The sequence below is a fragment of the Arachis hypogaea genome, chromosome 11 (assembly GCF_003086295.3).
Source record: "Arachis hypogaea cultivar Tifrunner chromosome 11, arahy.Tifrunner.gnm2.J5K5, whole genome shotgun sequence".
In the NCBI taxonomy this organism is placed as follows: Eukaryota; Viridiplantae; Streptophyta; class Magnoliopsida; order Fabales; family Fabaceae; genus Arachis; species Arachis hypogaea.
Window position 1 is genome coordinate 139,799,745 of NC_092046.1, and position 11,595 is coordinate 139,811,339.

The following is an 11,595-nucleotide window of genomic DNA, read 5'->3' on the forward strand; positions in this document are numbered from 1 at the left end:
GACTAAAAGCTCAGCAAGGTCCAGCTAAAGACAATAAAGAAGCGCTTGCTGGGAGGCAACCCAGCCATGGGGCATCAATCCTCCAAGCATTTTGCCCTATTTCTATTTTTATTTTTATTTGTTTATATAGAGTTCATTGATAACAAGGTAAAGAATCAATTGCATAAGTTCACAGGGTTACAGAAGGAATCTGCACACAAAACAGAGAAAAAGAGCTCACTGGCAAGAAAACGCCAGTAAGAGCCTATTTTGGGCGTTCAGCGCCCAAAAGGGGCAGCCAATGGGCGCTGAACGCCAGTAAGGATAGCAATCTGGCGTTCAACGCCAGAAAAGGGAAACAACTGGGCGTTGAACGCCCAGGAGAACAGTATTTGGGCGTTCAAACGCCAGGATGATGGGGAGGAGGCAAATTCATTTTTCTTCATATTTTTTCATTCTAATCTTAATTTTCATACTTCAATTCATGATTTCTTGCATAAACATATTAAGAACCCTGATTTCTAAAATCCCTAATTTCTAAAAATCCTACTTTAAAAATATCAAATATATCTTAATCCATAAGCACAAACCCTCTTTGCAAATTCAATCCAACTCTTTTCAAATCTTTTAAAAAAAAAAACAAATCTATCTTTTCAACTCATCAATATCTTTTTCAAAATCTCCACTTCATCTTTTTCAAAATCTAGATCTATCTTTTTCAAAAATCTTTCATATCTTTTCAATTTTAAACTATATCCTCTCTTATCATATCTTCTATCTTGTCTTTTCCAAATCAATCTCTTTTATCATATCTTTATCTCTTTTTTTCGAAAACCCACCCTCCCTCCCTTTAAATTTGGGTTCGGCCTCCCTCCCCTTCCATCAACAATTGCCCCTAGCTCTCCTTCTATCCCTCTCCTTTCTTTTCTTTTGCTTGAGGACAAGCAAACCTCTAAGTTTGGTGTGTTTATCCGCGATCACTAAGATCATGGCTCCTAAAGGAAAACAACCCACTCCAAGAGGCAAGAAAGAGAGCATTCCAAAACCACTTTGGAATCAAGGGAAGTTCTTATCTAAAGAACATTCAGACCATTATAACAAAATAATGGGTCTGAGATCAGTGATCCCGGAAGTTAGATTCGATCTGAAAGAAGATGAATATCCGGAGATCCAGGAGCAAATTCGAATCAGGAACTGGGAAGTCCTAGCTAATCCTGAAACGAAAGTAGGGAGGAACATGGTTCAGGAGTTCTATGCTAATATGTGGCAAACTGACAAGCAGAAACTATCTAGGACTGCTTTCTATGACTATCGGACCGTGGTCAGAGGAAAGATTGTTCATACCCACCCTGACAGGATCAGGGAGATCTTAAAGCTACCTCAGCTGAAAGATGATCCAGACTCCTTCAACAGGAGAATGATGAGAACAGACAAGGGCCTGGATAAGATTCTAGAGAACATATGTATCCCTGGAGCCAGGTGGACCACCAACACAAAGGGTGTCCCAAATCAACTCAAGAGAGAAGATCTCAAACCAGTCGCCAGAGGATGGCTGGACTTCATTGGGCATTCTCTGTTGCCCACTAGCAACCGTTCTGAAGTCACTGTTAAAAGAGCAGTGATGATCCATTGCATCATGATGGGAAAAGAAGTGGAAGTTCATCAGCTAATCTCAGCTGAACTCTACAAAATTGCTAACAAAAATTCTAAAGAAGCCAGGTTGGCTTATCCAAGCGTGATTTTTCTGCTCTGCAAGGACGCCGGAGTAAGGATGGGAATAACTGAGTATATCTCAGTTGAGAAACCAATCACCAAAGCATCAATGGAAAAACAACAAGCACAGGATGATCCCACCAAGAAGAAAACACAGGAATTTCTCCCAGAAATCCCTCAATCTGAATACTGGGAGTATCTTGAGACGTCTGTTACTAAGATACGGGAAGCTATGGAACAAATAATAAAAGAACAGAAGGAACACAGTCAAATTCTTACCTATATGTTTAAAGAACAAGAGGAGCAAGGGCGTGACTTAAGGGAATTGAAGCGCCAGAAGTTATCTCTTGAAGAACCAAGCACCCCACGGATCAGAGGAACACCCACTTCCCAGAACAAAGGTTGTTAAATTCCAATTTCTGCTTTAACTCTATGATAGTGTTATTAGAGAAGTTCACCTTAGGAGTCATATAGTAGTAATTAGTATCTATTTTGATTTTATCTCCAATTAAGCCATAGTTTATTTTTCTCATCATCAGCAAACATGAATAAAATAGTAGATCTTTTGAATAAGAGGCAATAAAATTTTGAGTTTTAATAAGAGAAATTCTAATTAGTTACATGTGGTGGCAATACTTTTTGTCTTCTGAATGAATGCTTGAACAATGCATATGTCTTTTGAATTTGTTGTTTAAGACTGTTAAATATGTTGGCTCTTGAAAGAATGATGAACATGAGACATGTTATTGATAATCTGAAAAATCATAAAAATGATTCTTGAAGCAAGAAAAAGCAGAAAAAAAAAAGCCAATAGCCCTTAAAACCAAAAGGCAAGGGTAATAAAAAGGATCCCAAGGCTTTGAGCATCAGTGGATAGGAGGGCCTAAGGGAATAAAATCCTGGCCTAAGCGGCTAAACCGAGCTGTCCCTAACCATGTGCTTGTGGCGTGAAGGTGTCAAGTGAAAACTTGAGACTGAGCGGTTAAAGTCAAGGTCCAAAGCAGAAAGAAGAGTGTGCTTAAGAACTCTGGACACCTCTAATTGGGGACTTTAGCAAAGCTGAGTCACAATTTAAAAGGTTCACCCAATTATGTGTCTGTGGCATTTATGTATCCGGTGGTAATACTGGAAAACAAAGTGCTTAGGGCCACGGCCAAGACTCATGAAATAGCTGTGTTCAAGAATCATCATACTGAAATAGGAGAATCAATAACACTATCTGAATTCTAAGTTCCTATAGATGCCAATCACTCTGAGCTTCAATGGATAAAGCGAGATGCCAAAACTGTTCGGAAGCAAAAAGCTACTAGTCCCGCTCATCTAATTAGAATCTGAGCTTCACTCAAAAACTCTGAGATATTATTGCTTCTCAACCTATTAGTCTTCTATTTTATTTGTCTAGTTGCTTGAGGACAAGCAACAGTTTAAGTTTGGTGTTGTGATGAGCGGATATTTTATATGCTTTTTGGGGTTAATTTCATATAGTTTTTAGTATATTCTAGTTAGTTTTTAGTTTATTTCCACTAGTTTTTAGGAAAAATTCATATTTCTGGACTTTACTATGAGTTATGTGTTTTTCTGTAATTTCAGGTATTTTTCTGGCTAAAATTGAGGGAGCTGAGCAAAAATCTGATTCAGGCTGAAAAAGGACTGCTGATGCTGTTGGATTCTGACCTCCCTGCACTCAAAGTGGATTTTCTGGAGCTACAGAACTCAAAATGGCACGCTTCCAATTGCGTTGGAAAGTAGACATCCAGGGATTTCCTGAAAAATATAATAGTCCATAATTTGATCAAGGATAGACGACGTAAACTGGTGTTCAACGTCGGTTCTCTGCCCAATTCTGGCGTCCAGCGCCAGAAAAGGATTAAAAGTTGGAGTTCAACGCCAGAAATGGATCCAAACCTGGCGTTGAACGCCCAAAACAGCCTTATGCACGTGAATTGTTTAAGTCTCAGCCCCAGCACACACCAAGTGGGCCCCAGAAGTGGATCTCTGCACCACCCATCATAGTTTACTCATTTTTTGTAAACCTAGGCTACTAGTTTAGTATTTAAACAACTTTTAGAGACTTATTTTGTATCTCATGACATTTTAGACCTGAACTTTGTACTCTTTGACGGCATGAGTCTCTAAACTCCATTGTTGGGGGTGAGGAGCTCTGCTGTGTCTCGATGAATTAATGCAAGTATTTCTGTTTTCTATTCAAACATGTGTGTTCCTATCTAAGATATCCATTCGCGCCTAACTATGGAGAAGGTGATGATCAGTGACACTCATCACCTTTCTCAATCCACGAACGTGTGTCTGACAATCACCTCCGTTCTACATCAGATTGAATGAATATCTCTTAGATTCCTTAATCAGAATCTCCGTGGTATAAGCTAGATTGATGGCGGCATTCATGAGAATCCGAAAAGTCTAAACCTTGTCTGTGGTATTCCGAGTAGGATTCAGGGATTGAATGACTGTGACGAGCTTCAAACTCGCGAGTGCTGGGCGTAGTGACAGACGCAAAAGGATAGTAAATCCTATTCCAGTATGATCGAGAACCTCCAGATGATTAGCCATGCAGTGACAGCGCATCAGACCATTTTCACAGGGAGGAATAGGATGCAACCAACGACAAAGGTGATGCCTCCAGACGATTAGCCGTGCTGTGACAGAGCATTTGGATCATTTTCCCGAGAGAGATCGAAAGTAGCCATTGGCACTGGTGACATCCTTACACAAAGCTAGCCATAGAAAGGAGTAAGATTGATTGGATGAAGATAGCAGGAAAGCAGAGGTTCAGAGGAACGAAAGCATCTCTACATGCTTATCTGAAATTCTAACCAATGAATTACATAAGTATTTCTATCCTTATTTTAGCATTATTTTCGAAAACCCCATTACTATTTTATATCTGCCTGACTGAGATTTACAAGGTGACCATAGCTTGCTTCATACCAACAATCTCCGTGGGATTCGACCTTACTCACGTAAGGTATTACTTGGACGACCCAGTGCACTTGCTGGTCAGTTGTACGAAGTTGTGAACCATGGTATTGGCATCATGTTTTTGGTGCCATTGCCAGGGAAAGAAAGAGCAATGAATTTTACATAATCAAAGTGTAATCACAATTTCTGCGCACCATATTGACAATGAAATTAAATTAATAAAATATAAAAGGAGTTTTGTGAAAAGCAGGCATTAAGGTAGTATGATAACATGAAGGTAGTGCATGATGCCATACAGGCTTTTTCACAAACACATAGCATGTATGGTAAATATGTTTTTGAAAATATAAAATAGACATGCAAGTAACCCTTTAAAGAGTGATAATAATTGTCAAACAAATCCATGATAATTCACAAGCAAAATATAGAAAATAGAGACCGAAATAAATTTCCAACACCAATTAAAAGGAATTAAGAAGAAAGAAGAAGAAAAGGAAAAAGAAAATATAGATAAAGAAGGTAAAAAGAAAAAAGAAGAATAAAACATAAAAATAAGAATAATAATGGGAAAGAAAAGAGGGGAAGAGGAAAATAAAAACGTTGATAATGGTGGTGAAAAGGAAGAAGTAGAAAGTGAGAAAGAAGTAGAAAGAAGGGGGAAGAAAGAAATATTAGAGGAAAAGAAAAATTAGGATTTGGGGAAGAAAAGATAAGATATTTTGGCTGATCTGGATATTCTGTGCGCCGCATGTGATGCAGACATTGAGTCACGCGATCACGTGGTGTGTGATTTTTGTCAAGTCATGCGGACGTGTGGGTCACACGGTCGCGTGACTTGATTTGTGCGAATGGCGTGAGGGCAGCGACGCGTTCGCGTAACTCTTTGTTTCAAATTATGTTGCCAAAATATTTGGGTGACGCGATCGCGCGGGTGACGCGATCACATGAATGGCCATGCTAGAAGGACGACGCGGACGCGAGGGACACGCGGTCGTGTGACAGGGCTGGTGCTTCTAGCATCATTCCAGCCCAGTTCCATCGCAACTTGCTGCCATACACCTCCTTTACGTCGATTGTTAGGGTTACGCGTTCGCGTGATTGACGCAAACGCGTGGGAGGCTTATTTTCCAAATGACGCGGCCGCGTGGGTGACGTGGACACGTGGGCATATTTGTGCCTAAGGCACGCCTTCAGCCACGCTTTCGCGTGACTTACTGGTCAACTTCCTTTTCTTCACATTGCACTGGTGACGCGGACGCGTCAGCGACGCTGCCGCATTGCGTACACCATTTTTTTTGAAAATATGCAAAATGCTCATGCAAACTATATGCAGCTAAATGCAGGGATGATGATAAGAGTCATTAACATCATAAAAATAAAGTAAAAATAAAACTAAGACTGAAACGGAACGATCATACCATGGTGGGTTGTCTCCCACCTTGCACTTTGCTTTTACGTCCTTAAGTTGGACGCTCGTTAGGCTCATTCAGCTTCTCTTGGTGGATCTTCCAAGAGGAAAATCTTTACTTCCTTTTGATTCTTCATCTTTTCACCATGATAAAGCTTTAGGCGATGTCTATTGACCTTTAGAAATTTGGAGTTAATAGGATGACGCAGGTGGAAAACTCCGTATGGCTTTACCTTCTCTACTATGTATGGACCTTCCCATCTTGATATCAGTTTACCTGGCATGAGCCTCAGTATGGAGTTATATAGTAGGACTAACTCCCCTGGTCTGAATTCTCTCATTTTAATGTGCTTGTCATGGACAGCCTTTATTTTCTCCTTGAAATGCCTGGAGTTGTCATATGCTTCTAGGCAAAGAGTCTCTAGTTCTGCTAGTTGCAGCTTTCTTTCAGCACCAGCTTTTGTAGGATTCATGTTGCACTCCTTCACAGCCCAGAAAGCCTTGTGTTCTACCTCTATGGGGAGGTGGCAAGCCTTTCCATATACCAAATGGAAGGGGCTCATCCCAATGGGTGTCTTGTACGCTGTTCTATATGCCCAGAGTGCATCTTGTAGCCTGGCACTCCAGTCCTTCCTGTGAGGTTTTACTATCTTCTCTAGAATATGTTTAATCTCTCTGTTAGAGACTTCTGCTTGTCCACTGGTCTGGGGATGATAAGCTGTTGCTACCTTGTGAATTATCCCATGCTTTTTCAGTAATCCTGTTAGTCTCTTGTTACAAAATTGGGTGCCTTGATCGCTCACGATTGCTCGTGGTGATCCGAAGCGACAGATAATATGATTTCTAACAAAGGAAACAATAGTGTTAGCATCATCAGTGCGGGTAGGAATTGCTTCCACCCACTTAGAAACATAATCAACGGCTAACAGTATATAAGAGTAACCGCTAGAATTTGGAAATGGACCCATGAAGTCAATGCCCCAAACATAAAAAATTTCACAGAAAAGCATAAACTGTTGAGGCATCTCATCCCTCTTGAATATATTACCAAACCTTTGGCATGGGGAACAAGATTTACAAAATTCAGCAGCATCTTTAAAAAGAGTAGGCCACCAGAATCTACAGTCTAGAATTTTTCTAGCTGTTCTTTGAGGGCCAAAATGTCCTCCACTCTCAGATGAGTGGAAAGCCTCTAAAATAGACTGGAATTCTGATTGAGGCACACACCGTCTAATTACCTGGTTAGCACCGCACCTCCATAAATATGGATAATCCCATATATAATATTTGGACTCACTTTTCAGCTTGTCTCTCTGGTGCTTAGTAAAATTTGGAGGAAAAGTGTGGCTAACTAGATAATTAGCTACAGGTGCATACCAAAGAACTACTTCAGATACTGCTTGTAAGTTATCAAATGGAAAATTATCATTTATAGGAGTGGGGTCACCTTTAATGTACTCAAGGCGACTCAAGTGGTATGCCACTAAATTCTGATTACCACTCCTATCCTTAATTTCTAAATCAAATTCTTGCAGCAGCAGTATCCAACGTATTAGCCTTGGTTTGGACTCCTTTTCAGCTAATAAATATTTTAGAGCTGGATGGTCTGAGTACACTACCACCTTAGTACCAAGTAAATAGGCTCGGAATTTATCCAGAGCAAAAACAATAGCAAGAAGCTCTTTTTCAGTAGTAGTATAATTAGACTGAGCAGCATCTAAAGTCTTAGATGCATAAGCAATTACAAAAAGGTCCTTACCTTCGCGCTTAGCCAGCGCCGCTCCTACTGCATGGTTGGAAGCATCACACATGATTTCAAATGGCTGGCTCCAGTCTGGTCCTCTCACAATTGGAGCTTGAGTCAGGGCATTCTTCAGCTTATCAAACACTTGCATACAGCTTTTACTGAACTCGAACTCAATTTCCTTCTACAGCAATCTGGATAAAGGTAATGCTACCTTACTGAAGTCCTTAATGAATCTCTTGTAAAAACTTGCGTGGCCAAGGAACGAATGGACTTCCCTCATGGAGGAGGGGTAAGGTAAACTAAAAATAACATCCACCTTTGCTGGATCTACAGAAATGCCAGTGTTAGACACAACATGTCCTAGTACAATTCCTTGTTTGACCATAAAGTGACATTTTTCAAAATTTAACACAAAGTTTGTATTAACACATATGTCTAACATTCTAGATAAACTATCCAAGCAAAGGCTAAATGAATAACCATATATGCTGAAATCATCCATAAAAATCTCCATACAGTTCTCGATAAGATCAGAGAAAAGACTCATCATGCATCTTTGGAAAGTAGCAGGTGCATTGCACAAGCCAAAGGGCATTCTCTTATAAGCATAAGTTCCAAAGGGACATGTGAAAGTGGTCTTCTCCTGATCTTCAGGAGCTATATGAATTTGGAAGTATCCTGTATAGCCATCTAAAAAACAATAATGAGATTTACCTGACAGGCGATCAAGCATTTGATCAATGAATGGCAAGGGGTAATGATCCTTGCGAGTGGCTTGATTGAGACGCCTATAGTCAATGCAAACTCTCCATGAGTTCTGCACTCTAGTTGTCAAGAGCTCTCCGTGCTCATTCTTTTTTGTTGTGACTCCAGACTTCTTGGGCACTACTTGTACTGGGCTGACCCATTCACTATCTGAAATCGGGTAAATGATATATGCTTCAAGTAGCCTAGTCACTTCCTTCTTGACAACTTCTAAGATGGTGGAATTTAATCTTCTTTGAGGCTGACGGACAGGCTTTGCTCCCTCTTCTAAGAATATTCTGTGTTCACAAACTTGGGGGCTAATGCCTACTATGTCCGCCAAGCTCCATCCAATTGCTTTCTTATATTTTCTCAGCACCCGGAGTAGTTGTTCTTCTTGTTGAGAAGTGAGTTCCCTTGCAATGATGACTGGAAACTTCTGCTTGTCCTCAAGGTAAGCATACTTGAGGTGTGGGGGAAGGGACTTTAACTCTAGTTTCTGCTTATAGCTAGGCTCTGGATTATCCGGGGCTGGTGATAATGGTAGGGTCTTCTCATTGTTTTCAGAAAGTGTCCCCACACTTGGACCTTGCTCCATATACTTTTCTTCTAATTCTTCCTGGTGAACTTCAGCTATAGTTTCATTAATAATGTCGCATTGGAAGATAGAATGATCTTCTGGAGGATGCTTCATAGCTTCATTTAAACTGAAACTCACTGTTCTGCCATCTATCTCAAAGGAGTAAGTTCCTGAGAATGCATCCAGCTTGAACTTTGAAGTCTTCAGGAATGGTCTTCCAAGCAGGATTGATGACGGTCTTCCTGAGTCGTTAGGGGGCATTTCCAAGATGTAGAAATCAATGGGAAATGTAAGCCCCTTAATGCTCACTAGTACTTCTTCAGCAATTCCAACCACTGTAATAATGCTTTTATCTGCTAACAAAAATCGAGCTGCCGACCTTTTTAAGGGAGGGAGCCTCAAAGCATCATATATAGACAAAGGCATTATACTAACACATGCTCCTAAATCACACATACAGTCAGAAAATATCACACCTCCAATGGTACAGCTAACCATACATGGACCTGGATCACTACATTTTTCAGGTATACCCCCCATTAAAGCAGAGATAGAACTACCTAAAGGAATAGTTTCTAATTCATTATTTCTATCTTTATGTATGCACAAATCCTTTAGAAACTTTTCGTATTTAGGTACCTGTTGAATAACATCAAAAAGGAGAATAGTTACCTCGACCTTTTTGAATATTTCTACCATTTTGGGGTCAAGTTCCATCTGCTTTCTGGTTTTCCTAGCAAGTTGTGGAAAGGGAATAGGAGGGGCGCGATTTGTAGCTTCAGCATCCCTTGGGGCTTCATTCTGTGGTTGAACCTCTTCTTCTTCAACTATGTCTTGTACGTCCTCTTCTTCTTCAGCATCTTCCACTTCTACCACATCCTCTGCTGGCACATTTTCTTGTGGGCTTGGCTCTTCATGGTTCCTCTCCTGTAATGTGGTTTCGGACCTTAGAGTGATGGCATTGATGCCACCTTTGGGATTAGGCAGTGGTTGAGAAGGAATTCTATTAGAGCTTGAAGGTTGATGTGTGGAATTAAGTGAGGAATCCATCCGAGAGACGAGAGCTTGTAAAGTGACAATTAAGCCATTCAGACTAGAGTTCAGCTGAGCATGCATGTCTTGTTGTCCTTGTGCAAGATAACGGAGCATCTCGTCATTTGATGAGGAATTAGGATAAGCAGTCTGAGAAACTTATTGTTGGGTTTGCTGGGGTCCATGTGATTGTCTGAGGTGAGGTGCTCTGTAAGGTTAGTTCTGATTCTACTGTCTGTTGTTGTTATTGTTATTCCACCTCTGGTTTCCATTATTGTCTCTGCCTCCTTTGTTAAAGTTATCCCTCCAGCCATGGTTAGAATTATCTCTCTATCCTTGGTTGGAGTTGTCTTACCATCCATGGTTATTGTTGCCACTTTGGTTGTAGTTGCCACCTTGTTGATTGTATCCTTGATTCGGGCGGTCATAAAAGTTGTGAGTGGCTGTCATAGTGTTGTCTTCCTGGAGCTGTGGGCATTCATCAGTATAATGACTATAATCAGCACAGATCCCGCAAACTCTTTGTGGGACTAACTATTGGCTTTGTTGTGGTGAAGGCTGAGCTTGATGTGCTTGTTGTTGGTTCAACTGCATCTGTTTAAGTAGGTTGGACATTTCACATATACTCTGTGTCAGAGCAGTAGTTTTTCTGCTAGAGAAAATCTCTGCAACAGCTTTGGGGTTGCGCCTCTGTCTGTGATTCCTAGTGGACTCAGCTAAGTCGCTGATCAGTTGTCATGCGTCATCTGCGGTTTTGTACTTTTTAGAGAACCATTACTGGCACCTTCCAATGTAGTCTTATCCTGGGGGTTCATGCCTTGAGTGAAGTAGCTAATCAATACTAGTTTACCAATCATGTGATGGGGACATGCATCCAGGAGATTGTTGAAGCGCTCCCAATATTCATAGAGGGTCTCTGATTCACCTTGAACAATGCAGGAGATCTCTTTTCTCAGTCTATCTATGACTTTAGCTGGGAAGTATTTTTCAAAAAATTCTCTTCTGAGTGTATTCCAGTTGGTAACAGTTGCTTCAGGTTGGGATTAGTACCACTCCCTTGCCTTTCCCTCAAGAGAAAATGGAAAAGCGGTTAACAGGATAGAAGTTTCATCTGCACCATGATGCCTAACAGTAGAACAGGCTGCCTGGAAATCCCTAAGGTGCTTGATAGGCTCTTGAGCAGGTAAGCCATGAAACTTGGGCATCAAATTGATCAGTGCGGTTTTTAGTTCAAAATTTACAGCTGCAGTTGGGTGATGCACTTGATACGGCTGCAGTGTAAAATCTGGGGCTCCTGCCTCCTAGAGAGTAATCCTCCTAGGTGCTGCCATGTTTCCTGCACGTAAGTCAACTGTATCAGTAGTAAATGAGCTTGTCTCGCTCTCAGATGTCAGTTCAGATTTGCCCTCAGATGAGACTGTGAATTGATAATAACCACTTCACCACCCTCGG

The 11,595-nt window shown here is 40.8% G+C and overlaps 1 non-coding gene across 1 annotated transcript; it reads left to right on the forward strand.

Moving 5' to 3' along the window:
* The first annotated feature begins 10,994 nt into the window (after positions 1–10,994).
* LOC112724440 (small nucleolar RNA R71) lies at positions 10,995–11,102 on the forward strand. The gene has a single exon (XR_003163602.1). It is a non-coding gene; the product is annotated as a small nucleolar RNA R71 (small nucleolar RNA).
* Positions 11,103–11,595: the final 493 nt, after the last annotated feature.